The following is a 19,164-nucleotide window of genomic DNA, read 5'->3' on the forward strand; positions in this document are numbered from 1 at the left end:
ACCATGAACCATGTCCCCTAGCTTCCCTGCAGAGAAATAAAGCCCCCAGAGTAAAGTCTCTGCACAGCTAAGTGTCTGAACACTAATTACTGAGACTCTGCTTAAACACCTATTTCATACAAAGGAATTGCTGTTTCATGCTGACTCTTACACTGTTTAAAATTAAGTGCTTTTTGTGTTGGTTTTATTTCTTTAATAATCAGGGAACTACTTATCCATATCCTCATTTCTGGGAAATGCTCAGAGCTAATCACAAGAGGTGTAGATGACAGCCCATGAGACATGCCCAAGAATCTCAGCCCACTCCCTTCCCTGCTTACGCTGCTCATTTTGTTCTGCTGTGTTACCTACTGAGTGAAGAGGCTTCTCGACCTCACTTGATAGATTGACAACAGCTTTGCAGATAAATTCTAATGTCAGAAGAAGTTTCCAGCCTTTTGCTACAACGTGACTGAAAGTGATGATGAACAATTACAGAAAAATGTTCTGAAATATTTTCTTAATTACTATATCTGGCCCTGCGTTTTCCTGACAATTACTGAAGTCTTTTCTACAAGCTCTTTCTTCTTCAGAGGGGCCTAAAGAATGCAGAGCTGGGCTGAGCAGAAGCAGGAAAGCTGTATTTCCAGGCTATATTCTTACTTTCTCACCGAAGTTCACTGGTTGACCCAAGGCAAGCAAATTGCATCACCTTTACCCATCAGGCCCAGTTCCAGAGCAGCAGGAATCTCTTTATTCTGTAAAACGCTCTCGAACCCACTGACAAAAAATGCAATGTAAGAGGTAGGTATTATTACAACTTCTCTTATTCACTACAGGAAATCCCACACAGATCAGACATTTGGAAAACATGACTATAACTGAAGTTGGCACTTAAATATCTATATAAAACAAAGACCTGCAATAAACAACAAAACAATAGGTTTCTTCTTTTCCTTCTCTTGTTAAATCAATCTGAAACCCAAATCCTACAAGGAATTATATGCTTGCCTAGCTTTAATCACAAGTAATCCCATTGATCTCAATGTGAATACTCCTACAAGCCCATTAAGAAAGAAGAGCTCTTGCTGTTGACTGTAATTTTAGTATGCACAAGAACAAAACACATACCCAGCTACAAGTATGTTCTTTTAATATCCTTATGGACTCAATCCAGTAGATGATACCTATCTTCCGGTCCACTAAAGGTCACTGCATCCCAGATCTCTAACAGGCTGACCTATTTTGAGAATTCCCCAAATGAAAAAAGCACTCCTACTACACACTGCAGTCACTATAAAGATACTTCTTACCATGGCTGATGAAACCCTCTGCCTGCATTGCTAGCATGACAGCAACTCGTAACCCTGAAGGCCTGCCCCATACTCTCTTCAAATAAACCAATATACACACAGAATTGAGCTAATCAGACAAGTGTACTTTTTTTAGCTGACTTTCTCATCCCCTAATCCAGAAAAAAAAAGTCTTCACCCTTCTAAAATAAATTGAGGGTGATATAAAATTGTGTTTTTTTCATTAATAACTAGATTGAGATAACTTAGGAAATAGATAAACCTTTGCATAATGTTGTAATCTTCAAAGTTACGCCCTTTCACCTCTGTCATTTCATCAGCCTACTACTCAGTAGGGCCTGAAAAATGCAAGGGTTGCTCTCCATTCCCATTACCTTTTGGAAATCTATCAATGTCATAAATTGCTTGAGAGCAGGAAAAACCAGGTTTTGAATTAAGGGTAATGATTGCAATTACTCCCTCCTAACTTTAGAGCTCAGTGTTTTTGTCTTAATGGTCAACACAACACTCAAGAATCACAAAGGTCAGCCTCTCTCTCATGAAGACAGTCTGCAACTGCTAAATGTGCTTTAGTTAAGTAATTGTGAAGTGCTATTCATCTATTAAAATTGTCCTAAGAAAGCGAACACCTTTTCCGAGGTATCAGCCACTAGAGGGGGTACTTGGTATTTTACCTAAAACCTGATTTTAAAAAACCCAAAACGAAACACTAAGAAGGTTACAGAAAACCTCTAAAAGCATTATTTCCCACATTACTGCAACTGCACATTAGGTTCCATGCAGTGTTTTAGGAAGAATAATGCTTTGTTTGTGTATAATTGAATACAATGCAGAAGCAAACCCCACATCCCCCAATTCCTAGGTTTACCTACATCAAACCCTGTGATTCCTGTGAGAAGAGATGCAGCTTTATATGCCAAGGAGATGGCTAAAATACCACCAGTTTTGATGTGACTGTACAGTCGGTCAGCTCTGAACATGCCAAAACCTGAACCTTCAAGCATGGCAAGGTAGAACCTGACATACTCAGACTCACGTCCAGAGTTTAATAAATAAGCAAAAGAACAACCTACAAATTGGTTCCTATTTACAATTGTCTGTCTCTTTACAGATTCACCATCATCACATTTATTGTTGCATAAAGTCTCCAAAAAGGCCCCAAAAACCTGCAATCAAATTGGTCCAACTTCAAACAAAGCAGAAGATTTTACTTGGCTAAAGCCACTCCAAAGCTACCTATATTTAAAACACGTCTAAAGAAAGATGAATATATATTCCAGCTCCTGAACATGAATGTGCACTGAATACAAAACTCATAAAAAATTATAAGCTGACTTGATTGAGTTCACACAGTGCCACTAGCTGGAGAAGGGTACAGGATGGATTGTGCCAGGATATTAACGGCATCATGACTTCTACACACTTTGTTAAATCTCAGTGGTTTGAAACCAGTGAAGCTGCTGGCAGCTTCAAATACCCTTTCCAAAAATCTATGTAAAAATAACTATAATTGGGTAACAGACTTAAACACCACCCTCCTCTTCTTTATTTCTTTACAGTCTCCCTTCAAAGATGTGAGCTAGAAGGTTTTAGTGAAGCTGACTGCTTGTTCAGAGGAGTATTTTAAATGCACAACTTACTTAGAACCAGCATGGCCATGTAACTGGGAAAAGAGAACCCAGTATCACTCCTCTTTCCTCTACCAAATGTGGACTATATCTTCCTGTGTGGACTATTACTTTATAACAGCTGTGGCTGAACAAATGGATAATATCCTATCACAGGCAGGCTCTGTGCAAGCACTTAATTTTGAAGTAACTAGAACAGCTATTTGTGAAAGTTCAGGAGCAGACAATATTCTGGGCACTGGAAGAGGGAAATATACCTTTCAAAAGAGGCAAAAAAATAACTGGATCATGGAAGTAGAAGATTTCCAGGAATAAATGCTTCCATTTGAAACATAATGTAAACATTTTTCTCTTTTCCCCTGATTTTACTAGATCGTACCCATTTCACTTTTTCTGCAATATTTTGGTGAAATGATTGAACAGCTACTCTTGTAAGAGAAGAGCTTTGTCCCCACCTCAAGTTCATCTCTTTAACTGCACCATTCCTTTAAACAGCCAAAGAGGCCACTGAGTTCTGAAAAGAAGAGAGTGGTTTCACTGAACTACCACCATCCTATGCCACCAATAGTAACATAAATGCAATTCTAAAACGTCACCGCAACCCTGTTCATTACTTTATTCAGCCCCGCTCCTTTTTAAAATGTCTGTCTAAATCCCTTTTTCTCTCCTTACATTCTGCTAACTAAACTCAACATTGCATTTTGAGGTTCTGGGAAAGAGGACTGCAAGCTTAATATTTATTATTTAGGCCATGCACATCTCAGGCATGACTGTGGCCCCTCCACAAAACCAGTTTTAAACACAAAATGTATTTATCATTTGAAATGGAAAACACAAAGCACCTTACATTAATATGATAAACACTAACAATAGAGGTGGGCATCTGTAAGTTGTCACTGTTTTACAGATGCCCATCTTAGCCATTGGATACTAAATCTCTGCTCTTCTCTCCCATGGTCAGACTTTAGTACATAAAGGCAGAAGCCAAACCTTCAGAAAATGTGAATGACAACTGTCTGCAACAATCCATCCTCGTATCCACTGGTTTTGTTTAGGACGAAACTGAGTTGGACAAAGAACGCAATAGTGTGGCCAACCAAGAGCTTGAGTCAAACTTAGAGATCACAAGCTATTTGACTATGCTTGCTGTAAGGCTGGATGGCTTTTCCTCATGATGGATTTGTTCTGCAGTTTGGAATAGAGAAGTTTATGCCAGATAGGCATATAAGCAAAAATAAGATCATGCAGGAGCTGGAAATTAAAAATAATAATTGTGAGCATGCAGTAAAGGAATGTACTTTGCACTTCTTTTTCTTAGAACAGCAGAATGGCTTGGGTTGGAAGGAACCTTTAAAGATCATCTACTCCAACACCCTGCTACGAGTGTGATGTTTCTCTTTTTCCAATCACTGGGGCCTTCACTGGATTGCCATGACTTTTCAAATATGATGGAGAGTGACTTGGCAACTGCATCAGTTCTTCCTGTTCATAAAGATTCTCTTGATGAAAAAGGCCATCTGTCAGTACAGCTGTATAAGATCCCATGTGCAAAAGATGAAGAGTTGATGTCTCATTTAGTAGTCATTTAACCAAAAGAAACTTGAACTCTGGGGTTATCCGCCCCTTCATGCTTCTTTGGGAGTTGATAACTTAAGAGTACATAGGGTAGGAAGACTTACCCTCCTGTGCCTAAAGAGAGGAAAAAATTGTTTTTGATATTACAGGCCATTTGATGGTGGGAAGGTGTGGCCAACCCAAGCGACAGGGATGGGTAATATGCAGCAGACCAGTAGCTGTGGGAATTAAGGCTGTGTTCTTGAAAGCAGTATCCTTTCTGATGAAGCCTTATCAGAAAAACTGGGCTCAGAGCAGCCAGAGAATTACATGGTCACATCCCCTGCTTGCAGGGCAAGAGGAGAAAAGAAGCTCTTATCTACCCTAAAACAAAGGACCAACCACTTTAATCCCTGTTTATATTATCATATGGCTATTTTTATGGTTCTTTTGCTATGTCTTCATTGTATCTATATTGTGAATGTCACTAGGTCAGGCTGCCACCAGGACCTAATCAAGAAGGACTGGGTTGGAAACACATGGCAGAATACTACTATCTTTAAACAGTAAATAGAGTCAGGCAAATGACCTATTCATTTCGAAAATATTTATTCAAGAGCCCTCAGCCTTAAGGTCTCATTTCAGATGCCAGGCATATAAGAACAAGCCGACATCTTAATTTGCAAGTATTGGACTAAATACATGCATAGCTATTTCACTTCTTGTCAGGGTCTGCAAATATATGCGGGGAACCTGATGGTTCGTTTTAGGGATCTCAGAGCACAAAAGACACAGCGGGGGACAACTCAGTTTACTTAAACAAAAAATGCACCTTTATTTAGTGCCAACAAATGTGATAGTGGGGAGAGAAAATAAAGAATAGTAAGAAAGATAGAGAAAGAGGGGAAGGGGATTATAGCTACCAATGTGGAGGGATGAGTCCTCGAGGCCTAGAGATGCCTATAAACACAATCTTCTCCAGTGGGGTGTACACAAAAGTGAGCGGGGGTCTCCAGAGTCTTTATAGGATGGTCAAGGCAGGGACCAAAGCAAGGGCACAGAGCCAAAGGGAACCAAAGCAAGGGGCACAGAGCCAAGGCAAGAAGCACCTGTGTTGAGGTTGGGTGCTCAGGAACAAGCTGCAAGCCGTGCCTCTGGTACAGACAGACCCGTTAGGACAAGCAGCCTCGGCTCAGTCCACCGTAACCAGTTCCATTGTTCTTGCACTCCGTTCTCATGGAGATGCAGACCAGTCCTCCAAGACTTGGCAAACGTTCCACCTCAGCCAGACCAGGGGCTCCCTTCAGAGTCCGGGGTCCCGGTCCCCAACCATCGGAGAGAGTTGTGAGGCATATCACATCCTTGGACAGACTTTTCCTAGGGCAAACATTTTCAACAATTGCTGGGATTGGTTATCCTGATTTCTGGATGATGAACCTGAGACCTCTTAGATGCCTTGGGACTGTTTTTAACAGATACTGCACTCCAAGACTGCAAATCCAAGTACTCAATACTTATGAAGAACAGGCCTACCTCTGTCTCACACTGAACAAGAATGAAAGCGGACAAAGCCCATGATGACCTCCAATGCTAGAAGTGTACCACTCTGCTTTATACCCCTCATCACTTAACAGCGAATTATCAACAGTACAGAATTCCTCTCTATCCACGTTCCAGTTATCTGAGTCCTTTAGCAATTTTTGTCACTAAAAAATCAAAGCTTTAGAGGAAGACAAAACCCAGGAATTAATTTGCTGTCTCCAACCAAATGTTATGAATCTGGTTTAATGGCAACAACAAAACCAAAACAAATAAACAAACCACAACCCCCCCACCTCACTCCTTTATATATTTGTATCTTCTGTCACCAAGACCAAACACTAAGCACAGAGAAATCTCTCCCGAAATGTTGATCCTACTCAGAGCTGCACACAGCTGTGCTATGTCTGAGAAAAATCAGCTAATTATTCCACAGACAAGTATGAGCAAGCCACTGAGATCTCTACATTCATCACCAAGTAACAACACTGTGGCTAATCCGTGTCAGAGCCTGCAAAAGACAGTAATACCAACTAAGGGCAGCTTTCCCTAGCAACAGAAAGGGTCACAAAGCTTTACCACTTCTAGCACAGCAAAGAAACATCCACGACGTTTTAACTAGAATGACTGTGGTCTCAACTTACCCCTCACATCCTGTACTACTTCTTCCTTTCTGTTATTTGGGGATTATTCAACAATCCATGTTCTTTCTGGCACCTTTTCTCTCCTCTCATTCACAGAACAGAGGTAATGACTAGATGATAAAGATGCCTTTGTACCTACACATTTCACTGAAAGGGAAAGCTAATAAGTGCAGTAACATTACTTGAGCCAGGAGAACTTCTTATTTTATTAGCCAGTGTCGTGCAGCCTTTAATTTAGCATTTAGGTTAGTTGCTATAATAGGAACATTAGCTGCCACAGACTCATTTTAATTGGTTAATAAAGCTATGCTGAGAGAAAAAAAAAAAGGCGGGAAAAGATACTCATTTTATGCTAATTCATTTTATGCTAATTGTTCAACTCGTTAAAGTGGTGGGTTGTACTCATCTGGAGGAACAGGATTAGCAAATGCCTATCATTACCTATGCCAGTCAGGTGAGTTTTCTGCAATGCCTTCCAATTAGCACAGTAGATCTCTGTCTGAGTTGCAAACATTAGTCTAAAGAATGCTTAAGTTCAGTTATACAAGAAGGAAAAGCTCTTTTTGCTTAGAGAGTAGAGAGGAAACAAGTCAAACACATTTGTTTTTTTATTATAGTTGCACTTATTTTGTAAAGTTTTAAGATATAAGTCCCACACTTTGGCTTCACAGGCTGAGAACATTTGCCACTGTTCAAGGCCAGCTCCAGAGGCATGAGCCAGCTCCTCAGCAACCTTTGTTCTGCTAAGTTACAACAGGGCACGGATACATCTAGAGTGCGGTTTTGTTGATTTTGGGTTGTTGTTGTTGTTTGTTTTTTTTACTACAGGATTAAACTGCAAGAGTGCCCTTGGATTTTGGACTGTTTTTCTTTCCTAAGCCCCATTGCTTCCCCACTCATGAAGAAACCTTTTTAATGCCTCACCTAATAAGGTGCACTATGAGCATAATGTAAGTTCTTTTAACATACTGAGCACTCTGATGTTGCTGCGCTGCTGTATGAAACAGGAACTCCTTCCTCAGGGCATTATTCTCCCACTACCACATCCATCCAAACTGTTAGGTTTTCCACTTCTTCCCAACTTTGTTTAGTTTTATCTCCTGCTTCCTGACTCTGCTTACCTAGCCAAGGATGGAAATGCAGAGAGAGCTTCAATGGACCACAGTAGTGGTAATGACAAAGACCCTCTGAAGCCTCCTACAACTAATCTGCACAACATAGAGTACAATATTCCCTCTACAAGATGGATGAAACTCAGGTGACTTTAGAGTCATCATTAAAAAGCAAAAATGCCAATGTGTGCTCCAGTCCTCCATCTTACTGAAGTCCTGACACCATGGCGTAAGATGGAAAATGATTCCTATTTTAATTTGAAAACTGGACAGTTAATTTATCCATTTATCTTCACTTGTTTTGACAAGGCCAGTTAATTTTGCCAGTGCAGAGAGCAAAGCGGTCCTGTTCTTATCTGCTGAGCTTAGTTTTCAAAGTCTGTGGACACAGCAGATATTTTTCATGACAAAAAAAAAAGCCAAGTCTGCCATTTGACATTTAAAATGAAGTTGCTTAGAGCTGAATGTGGTGGTCTTTTTGGCTCATTGGGTTTGGGGGGTGAGGAGTGGGTGTTGAAACATCCAGTTAGTACAACTGGGAAAATAATGAGGACACTAAGAATAAGTAGTTAAAAACTACTAAGGTTAAGTCTCCTTTTTAGCTCTACATAATAAGCACTCCCAGTCTTTTAAGAATAACACAAACCATACTTCATTGAATTAAACTCCAGCTCTTCACAAACAGTAATTGAGTTCACTCCTTGAAGAAACTGAGAGATTTGAATTAGAAAAAAAAAAAATTCTCGATCATGTGGATGTAAACCCAGGAAGAGGAATCCAGAAAAATCACCACTCTGGAGTAAGAGAAGTTTCCTGATCCAGTTGTAAGAAATTTTGAAGTATTCTACAATCAACTGTTATTAATAATATTTTATTATAATTTAATTATTAATAATTATTCTCTAAGTTGTATTCACTGCTTCTGACAGTTTTTAGTAAGACTAACTAAGGCTTCCTTATATATGTGCTGAAAATAATTTAAAATATTAATCCAATGCTCTTCATGTTATGAAGATTAAATTTCAAATTGGATTTACATTATTGAAACATATTTGTCTTCATTGTCTCATTTATCAACACAAATGACAGAAAAATGTTCAAACACTATGTTATTGATTTTTGGCACAATGTCATTCTGTGTTCACATCTGTAACCACAGAACCAACAGCTGAAAGACTATCATTATTGCACAAAAATTACTGTAGCAAATCAGTGCAGGGAATTGGAAAAAAAAAATGGTTTAACACGAAGTCAGTTCATTAAACTGTTGCCCGAATTAACACTGGTTGTTCGGGGTTTTTTAACAAGCTCCAGCACAAAATTTCAGCAAAATGCCAGGAGTTATATAAAGGCTGAGCTTGTCTTTTCACTGTGCCTAGACTGAGCCTTGAAGCATCTTATTTCCTTTTTTTAAACTAGAGGTAAGTGATAGCTGAACAGCGATAGTGACAAAACATAAAGTAATTAAGCGTTAATGTGTTTTATACAGGGATTCTGTACCATATCTGAGAACATAAGAAACATCTTTCTCCCATCAAAAGCTGCCTGAAACATGACCCCACCACATCCCTTTGCAAAAGGAAAATATTGTTATTCTCACTCTACACATGGGTAAACAGAGATACAGTCTGTAAAGTGTTTCAAAAGGGAGCATCAAATAGCTATAGTAAACATGCATTTTCACAGGATCGGAAGGAAGCTCAGCACTGCTAAAAAAGAAGTCCAGTTTGTAGGAAAGGTTTAAATGACCTCTCACGCTCTCACCATGCAGTGCCCTGGCCACTAGAAGATGCTACTTGGCTACTTCCACATCATTTACAGGCTAGTACTCTGCTTCACATTATTACTAGACATGATTCCAAACAAAGGGCTTTTCCCCTTTTTCCTTTCTCTCTGCTTCCCCCTCCCCAGATGGTGGCTCGTTCCCTTTGGTGGAGGGGATCTTTTGAGCAGCCAGGACAACGTGACTTGCAGGACTCCCCCATCCTCCACAACCGAGGGGGAAACACCGGCGACGAGCAATCCAAGGGAGGCGAGGAACAGAAAACGAAAGGCCTGCTTCCAAATCCTAATTACAGCTAGCAGGGATTAAGTAAGAGCCACTAACCTCTTCAGCTCACACAAGAGAAACGTGGTCCTATTTAATTCTCTTTCGTCCCTGCAGCTCCTTCTTATACAACGCTCCGCAGCTCCGGCATATCAGCGCCCGCGCGCCCTATCGCTGTCCCGGCGGCAACACCCCCTCGGCCGGGAATCCAATAAGGCGCTGCAGGGGCGGGCTGAAGCCAGAGGCAGCTGGTGCAGGCGCTGAGGCCGGCAGGTTTTACCCAGGAAAACACCCAGAAAGCTGCATGTGGCTGGCAAGGGGCTGGCGCCTCCCCCGGGCACCGGGGTAAGACCCACTCCCCCCGGTTAAGCGCAGTGCAGGGTTTCCAAACTGATAAACTACGTATCAGTAAACTCTGTTTATACACTTAAGCTGCCTCAGTAGCTGCAACCGTTGAGAAAGAACAGGAAAAAAGGAATTTAGTATTAGATATGTATTGAAATCAGTCACAATGGAATGCTGAACTAACAGACCACAAGGATGCTTGGCAGAACACTTAAGACAGGGCCAGAAGGAGGAATAAACGGGCAACACATCAGTCTAAAGGGCCAACTGGGTGAAAGGTGATTTTGGCAGGGGGAGAATGAAAACACTGACTCACAGCCCACTAAGTCTAAAAACCCACTGACTCGAGGAAGAGGAGACTGAATATGTGGAATAATTAACATAAGTGAGAGAATCACTTTACCACTAGAATTACAGAATATTCAGAGTTGGAAGGGACCTACAAGGATCAAGATGTCCAATTCTGAAGTGAATGACCCATATGAGGATTGAGCCTACAACCTTGGTGTTATCAGCACCATGTTCTGACCAAACTGAGTTAAGAAGATATAACACTAATTAATGATAGAACTATGCAACTTTTAGCCAATGAATACTTTGTTAGCTAAAACATATAAATAATATAAAGTTCTTATGGTTAGGGAGCTAATGTTTTGTGGGTTACCATCTAACTCCTTACTTTGCACAAACTAGAATAAAGCAATAGAGTTTCCTCTTCTCTGTGTGTGAAGTGGCATTGCATACCAGGTAAGGAGCCCATGTTAGGGGCAACAACCCCAGCCAGGCACTCCCAGAGCTCACTCATGTAATGTCTGCAGACACTGGTACATCAGCAGTGCTTATGTCTGCTCAGCTGCAGCCATAAGGTTTACAGTTGCAGGATCAATCTGTTCAAGAATGCCAAGTCGGAAAGAAATCACTCTGTGCCTGGCATTGGCCAAACACGAGGCATGTAGAGAGCAGCTTCTAGGACAGCCCAGGCCAGGTGTTCAAGAAGCTCTGCCTCAAGACTATTTGCCTTCTTTTCCACTGGGATTGCTTCCTGGCAGGCCACATACTGTGCATAAGCACTAGCTTTTCCTAGGAGAGATGCCTTTTACCCAGATCTTACTCCCAAGACTCTTTACTTGCCATTTCTTATCTACATGCAACAGGACTTTCAGCTGCTCCTTTTGGGGCTTGGAAGATAAAAGCCTGTGAGGGTACAACTATTTTCCCCCAGGCAAGTAGTTCCTGCAATGAACAATGTATGAAATGAGGCTGGTCTGAATTCTGAATTCAGTACACCATGCTGATGGTGGGCATTCATACAGTAGAACCTAAAACTGTGTTACATTGGGACTATAGCTGACAATGTACCCTGTCAGCTCAAACATACTGTAGAAATAACTCTGGAGCACCTTTCTTTGCTTCACACATGAATGTGCTCAAGTCAACCTATTTCTGGTAAACTTTGGAGTGTGCTGTGTAAAGTAGTCATACTAAAAGAAGCCCATCTTCTTCCTATAGAAATTAAAAATCCAGTGCATCTCTGGATTCTTTAAAGTCTTGATTCTAAAATTCTGCAGGTTGGGATTTTGAGAGTGACACGCCCTTCTTTCCATATTTTCTCATTTCTGACCTGTGAACTTCCTCATCAGAAAGATTACAGGAACTTGGCCTCCTCCCAGCTATATTTTGTTTGCCAGAGTCACATTTTCTGAGCCAGTTATGAAATTTTAACTATTGCAAAACTTCCATGGTCTAACATAACTTCAACTACACATAGGATTTGTGATGACATTACTATGCTGGTTGTTTCAAGTAAGTTATATGATGTTTCAAAACTCTTTCCATCCCCTCTCAAACACATTGTATTACCATAGGCTAAAGCACTAATTATGCCTCAGCAGCTTTAATTACAGTTGTTACACAACTGAAATAAGGAGGAGCGCCAAAAAGTAACTGAAAATTCATATACAAAATTAATGAGCAGGAATTTTAAAGTGTGAAGGTCTTCAACATATGTGTGGGATTACATAAAGGAGGATTGGCAGACCAGGAGATACAATATTTAAACATATACATCATGAGTTCAACATATGGGACAGTTAATGACTAGCATGTGATGGTATGGTTAGCACAAAGTAATGAATCAATTAGCACGTAATAGGGAACCATAATGCATAACAGAATATGTGAAAGAATGCATATGGGAGTGATTAGGGCAGATGTAATTCAGAGCTCTTGAATTCAGTAACCATGCTCTTATTTGTACAGCCATACAATCTACAGGATGTGGGACACGTTCACTCTCGTAATTACTTTTCTCAAAAAAAACAAAACACCAAAAACCAAACACAACCAACAACAAAACAAAATCCCACCTTCTTTCCAAACGAATCAGATCCCAAAACCAATGAAGTGGTACAACACACAGCCAATACTGACAACATAACTGCCTCTTTCCACGACACCTTTAGGTAAGCTAGCTTAAACCAGTCTGTCCCTACCTGCTGTTTGATCCCTAAAATGCAGCCTCAAGCTCCCTCTGCAATAGGATTGTCTATTTATTCACGTAGCTAGATAAAAACAGCAACTTTTCAATAACCTCCAGACCTGGAAAAGATAAGGGGATGGAGAGTTGTTCTTGCAGTGGCGGAAGGAGATTTGGGCTCTGCAACTGTTGTTGGCAGCTGAGCCACTGGCAACTTCCCACCTTACCCTACTACAGAAATCTTCTAGGGTCAAGCTGAGGCAGGTGAGGGAAATCAGTGGCTCTCCGAGCTCCTGAGCACAACATTAGAAAAGAGAAATGATGTTACACATCAACTCCATGAAATAACGTATCATAACAAAGGAAAGGGAGGGTCAAGTGCATAATTTTGAGTTCAGTCTAGGCAATACTATGAGTGGAAAATTCAAATCCAGGTGTGCAACACAAAAAATGCCACAGGTTTCCTGGTGGAGGACAGGACTCCAAAAAAACCACAACGTGAACTCCAAACATGATTTTAGAATTTGAATTCTCTGTGACTTATGGCGGTGAGAAGCTGCTGTGCAGTGCGGATAGCCTCTTCTGTGCACACTCCTTGTCTTAGCTAATCTCAGGGCTCTCATGAAGCCAGGCGAGGGCTCCTTTCTGCTCTCGCCTGGGCTGAGACCAAACACCTTGGCCTTCCTGGGGCTGTTAGCAGGAGAGCTGGTGAAAGTCACCTCAAGCCATGCAGCCTTCCCCTCCAAGGCTCCAAAGGTACAAGGGTAAGAAGTCGTATCCTAGGCTGTGTTGCACCAGCACCTTGTTGATCTTGTCTGGCATCTTCCACTGAGTGGCCCGTGTAAATGGGAGCTGCTTTCTCAGGGAAATACAGGCTTTGCCCAAACCGGGGCCCTGCTAAAGGCAAAGGCCGAGAAAGGGCTCTGGCTTGTGCTGACAGAGCCATGGAAGCCCCCAGGACAAGAGGGCATTTCTTGGCCACGGGGATCTCACCTTCACAGTCTACCCTTGCAGGTCAGCAAAATCCCCAGGGATATCCTGGCACGTTCCAGCACTGACTTTCACCCTAAACCTCCACATTTTCTACAAGGAGAGTTCTGATTTTTTCTTCTGCTTGGAAGGAGATGGGTTCCCTCGGTTGACATATTTGGCAGAAAGGCTCTCCTCGCATGGAAACGCTTCCTGGCAGCCTGAAACTCTTCTGCTCGCCACCGACAACCCGTTTTGTCCCACTGGATCATGGGAACCACAGTATAAAAGGAGCACCTTCCCCTCCTCTGGGAGGAGCTGGTTCCGCAGGTCCCTGAAGGGAGGTTGGGGCTAAGTGAGGGGCCCATGTTAGCACAGGGAAGAAAGAATGTAACCAGAGGAAAAGCCCTCAAGCTGCACCACAGGCAGCTTACAGTGTATCTCTAGGAGCTATACCTTCAATAAAAAGGATACCTAGCTTGGGAACAGGCTGCCTAGGGCAACGGCTGAGTCACCACCACCCTCAGAGAGGCATAAGTTTGCAGGTGAACTGTGTGGGATCTTCAGGGACGTTTTCAACTTGGATGATGCAGAGATTTAAGTGTAGCTCCTTGACCAGTGTGGAGTCAAGGCTGAGACTCAGCCATCCCCAAGGGTGCCTTCCAACATGGATATAGATCTATGAGATTGCCAATGGAGGCAGCTGATCAGAAAGACAAAAGAAGGACCAAGGGAAGTTCTTTGAAGACGATTCATACCAGAGCAGCCTTAACCAGTACACCAGGGCCACTCCGAGTGGCTGAGCTGGGGTGAGGACAAAGAATGGAGCTGCTTGGGTTGTGATGCACAGCGGCACCTGTGACATCACGGGAGACATGTCACAATGGGGACAGCTCGAAAAGGCCCCAGCGGGTAACGTTGGCCCTGTGTTGCTTGGGCAAGCGGTGAGTGCACACGTGGGGGGCAGGCTGTGCTGGGGACAAGGGCCGGGGGCAGAAACGCTTCTCCCTGGGTATGCAGGGACAGCCCCTGATGGCAGAGCCTTGGCCAGGGTACAGTGCTGATCCTGCTGCTGCTGGGCCAGCAGGACATGCCTTCCTACCCCCCCTCCCCCCCTTTGCCCCAGCTGTCTGAGGCCCTGTCCTTCCTGCCCCCAGGACCCCTGGGATTCCCGTCCCTGCTGCCCCCACTGCCAGCTGCCTCCTCCCCGCCCCCCTCAAGGCCTTCTCTCCATCCTCCTGCAGACCATGGATTCCTGGGTCCTGTGGTTCTTGTTCTTGCAAAGCGTCATCCAGTTCCCGAAGCCCGTGGGTGACGGTCTGGATGAAGCGACACAGCTACGCATGGAGATGCGTGCAAAGCTCCTGGAAGAGGAGAGGATTCGGCTGGAACGGGAGGTGGAGCAGCTGGAGTTGGTGCAGAGAGGCGCATCCTGGGGAGACCTGCACTGGTCTGCCTTGCAGCCGTGGCAGGTCGGGGCATTTGCCGGGCTCGTGGTCCTTCTCTTGGCCATACGGTTTATGTGGAGGAAAAGAAGCCGTGAGGCAGAGATCAGTGGTGAGGAGGAGAAGGAGGAAGAGGAAGAGGACGAGGCACGGGCATATGATCTGAATTGGCTTCTAGAGGAGCGCATACAGTGGCCTGTCCAGGACCTGCAGGCAGGCTGCAACAGGACAATGGCCCTGGTGGACAACTTGACATCTGTCCTCAGGCGCGCCTTGAGTCGGACTTTCTTCCCAGTGCTGGAACGAGCCATTGGTTTTGGCAGTGCCTTCGAAGGTTGGAGTGCCAGAGAGGAGGAAGTCAGGTACTGCGTGCTGGTACCCCTGACTCCTCCCGCAGGCCACGTCTTCTACCTGGAGCCTGACGCTGACCAGCAGAGGCCCGGCAGAAATTTCCGCATCCTCGTGAAGCTGGAGTGCCACTGCCCGAGGGACCAGCAGGGTGAATTCCTGCTGTGCCTCCTGCACCACCCTGATGTGGTCAGGAGAGTGACGGGGCAGCCCAACCTCCTAGACACGCTGTGCACGGGCTCCTACCTTGACGTGAAGAAAACCGTCCGCTGGTTCTGCGCACTGGTGAGAGCAAAGTGGCGGCGTTTGCCCCAGTCGCGCAGCTGGGATTTAGCCCTGCTGCCCTCCAAACGCTCCTGCAACCTCAGGCTGACCAACAGCCAAGAAAGCTTCCAGGTCAGGCTGCTCTTCGGGGTGCAGCGACGCGGCTCAGACATCTTCATCACCGGCCGGTCTCGAGGGGCCCACACCCCAAGCACAATGTGGCCTGAGACCTACACCATGGCCGAGACCAAGTTCTTCAGGCACGTGGCCGGGCAGCTCCCCCAGGACAGTTCCCATCTCAAATGCCTGCAGCTCCTTACTGGTGTCCTTGGGCGCAACGACTTTCGTGTCCATGCCATCAAGACCATTGTCATGCGCCTGCTGAACACCCCACCTGCGTCACAGTGGCACAGGAGATACTTCCTGCTTCAGCTGTCAGACGCCCTGGAGCAGCTGCGCTTGTCTCTGGAAGGGAAACGCCTGGAGCATTTTATTGTGGGCAACCAGAAGCTTCCGCAGGAGATCAGGCTGCCCCCCGATCTACAAAGGGCTAGGCCACCCAACCTCTTCCACCGCCTGGTGCAAGATCCGGACGCCCACTCTCGGGCGATGCAAGCCTACTTGGATCTGCGCCAACGCCTGGCAAGAGTGCTGGCCTATGGCCACTCTTAGCGGGGCTCAGAGGATCACAGAATCCCAGAATCACTAGGTAGGAAGTGACCTTCCAGATCATCTAGTCCGACCCGTGCCCTAACACCACCTTAACTAAACCGTGCCATAGCCAATCTTTTTTTAGCACATCCAGGGAGGGTGATCCACCACCTCCCCTGGGCAGACGATTCCAGTACCATATTAGTCTTTCAGGAAAAAACCTTTTCCTAGCATCCAACCTCAATTTCCCTTGGCCCAGTTTAGGACTGTGACCTCTCGCTCAATCAGCTGCTGCCTGCAGAAAGAGACCAAGCCCCGCCTGACTACAGCCACCTTTCAGGATGCTGTGGAGAGTGGCAAGGCCACCTCTGAGTCTCCGTTTCTGAAGGCTAAACAAGTCCACCTCCCTCAGCCGTTCCTCCTAGGACCTGTCTTCCAAGCCCCACACCAGCCCTCCTTTGGATGCGTGTGCTCGTGGGGCTTGCAGCCGGTGGCGGAGAACCAGCTTTTTTAGTGCCACGACAAAGACAGGATTGAGTGGTGTACATAGACCAACAGATTTATGGATAGATAACTATAGTGTATAGAGTGTATACATATGTAACTACAGAGGTTCTTAGGAATAGATGTGTTTTTAGTAGATATGGAGTATAGCAATAGTTCATCAATTCTCACATTATTTTATATAAAGATATAGCACACATAGAATGTCACTACCTGTTGGGATGCAGTAACGGCATTTATGAGTGGCAGGTTTTATTACGTTGATATATTTATGAAATAGATCTTATACACATATTGTCTTTAATACAAAACAGTAATTTAATAATTAAAAAACAAACTATATATCATTTCTATATAATTGCACAGAATAATAGATGTTAATAATTAAATGTTTACTGAAGATGTAAGATGTTCTATAATGAAAAAGTCATATATTTAAAATATATATAAGCCATATCACATGTGCAGTATTCTGTTTTTTCAATAAAATGCAATCTTATGGAATTTGGAGTGTGCAAGACTTTCTTGATCTCAGCCAGACCTAGAATACTGGTGAATGTCACACACTGGGAACGTGGGCTTGTGAACAGTCTCCTTGAACTCGACCAGCCTCACAGTGTTGAATTGGTTCTAATCAGAAATTAAGCCCAGCTGCCCCCAGCCCCTCCGGTGCCAGAATCACAGCATGCTTGGGCTTGGAAGGGTGCTTAGGAATCGTCCTGTTGCACTCCTGCTGCCAAGGGCAGGGACCCCTTTCACCAGGCCACACTGCTGGAAGCCCCAGCCAAGCGGGCCCGGAACGCTGCCAGGGACGGGGCAGCCCCAGCTGCTGTGGCCGGCGTGGCCCAGGACCTCAGCAGCCTCAGAGGGCAGAACTGCCTCCACATCTCCAGCCTAAGCGCGCCCTCTGTCAGCGGGAAGGGCTGGCCCCGGCGCTGTCCCTCCAGGCCCTTGGAAACAGCCCCTCTGCAGGTCTCCGCTGGGCCTGGTGCAGGGACTGAAGGGCTGCAGGAAGGTGCCCCAGGAGAAGCCCTTCCTTGGAGAGCATTGCAGTGGCTCCATGAGGGCCGCAAGCGGGGGCCGGGCACGGCCCGAGGGGCCGGGGGGCGCAGGGCGGGTGCTGAGGCTCTGCAGGCTGGAGCTGGGAGCTCTGGACTGCGGCCGGCAGAGAGCCCTGGGCCAGCACAGGCAGGGCTGGGAACTGAAGACAAGGCTTTTGGCACAAAATTTTTCTTCAGGTCTGAAATGCATGAACTAGATTTTTCAGAGAGTAATTAGATATGTAGGAGTCAGCCCACTCTGAAAGTAAAGGCAACTGATTTCCACAAAGGAGGCACAGTAGTGGAAAGGCGGGATGAGAGACAGATTTGAAAAATAAACCTGCAGCTTTGCATACAAAAGAGACTCTTAACAGGGCTCCTTAGGAGCGAAACAAGAGGCTGGGTCATTCACTCCTTTTTTGTTCTCTCTTACTCATTGTCTCTTTTTTGGTCATACATCCATGTCCTTTTGTTCTGCCGATTGTCTTTCCATCCCATGTTTCTCCCTATTCTCACCTGCCACAATCCCAGCAGGGTTACAAGACCTAGCAAGCAGACAATTAACTCAGCTACAGTGTAGAAACCTCTCACTTTTCAATTCTTTTGGTCAGCAGCAAGGAAGTAATGTAATAATGTTGTCAGCTCCCAACGGCAGAAGTTGACTGGAACCTGCTGGAAGCATGCCATGGGAAGAAACGGCTTCATTTTGGAGAACGGGACAGCAGATAGTATTGCACCAAATTGCAACAGGAAGGCAAAAGGTATAAATAAGAAGCTGGAAGCTACTTGGAAAACAGAACAAACCGGCTTGGCAGCAGCCCTGACAATAGTGCCCGGCTCAGTTCGGCCAGGAAGCACATAACAATAAATGTCAAAGCAGGTAGGATGCACTAAGGAACAGCAGCAGAACCCACTCTGACCTTATTGGTACGTTCGTCATTTCAATTCTGATGGATCAAAACGGTGAGCCAAGGCTTGGGATCATGGAATCCAGCACTGCTAACACAGGGACTTTACAAACGCCACAGCCTGAGTGCTGATCTCAGGCTCAGCAGTGCTGGACAGCTCGCCTAAATAAACTCCAACAGGGACACCAGCTTACACGGAACAATGCAGAGGGATAAATCGGGAACGAAGAAGATGAGCTAAAGACAGCAGGGACTAAATGAAATATTAATATCACTGGGTGGAATCAGAGGGCCAGAGTAGATGCAGAATTTTCTCTGGGGATTGCTGGCTGCACAGACACTCTTGTTTTTTTCAATTTTATTTGACTGCACAAGAGCGGTTCCATGGTGCCCCCCGT

At 44.6% G+C, this 19,164-nt stretch overlaps 1 protein-coding gene across 2 annotated transcripts in view; it reads right to left on the bottom strand.

Annotated features, from left to right (window-relative positions):
• Positions 1–19,164, bottom strand: part of BLVRA (biliverdin reductase A) — a 75,204-nt gene that overhangs the window by 17,832 nt on the left and 38,208 nt on the right. Inside the window, exon 1 of one of the 2 annotated variants that reach the window (XM_083859201.1) lies at positions 9,877–10,019. The exons of the other annotated variant lie outside the window; for it this stretch is intronic. The gene's annotated coding sequence lies outside the window, so the exon portion shown is untranslated. Of the gene's footprint in view, positions 1–9,876; positions 10,020–19,164 lie in introns of those variants that run through there. 2 annotated transcript variants of the gene reach the window in all.

This window comes from Zosterops lateralis (assembly GCF_965231275.1).
Source record: "Zosterops lateralis genome assembly, chromosome: 1".
In the NCBI taxonomy this organism is placed as follows: Eukaryota; Metazoa; Chordata; class Aves; order Passeriformes; family Zosteropidae; genus Zosterops; species Zosterops lateralis.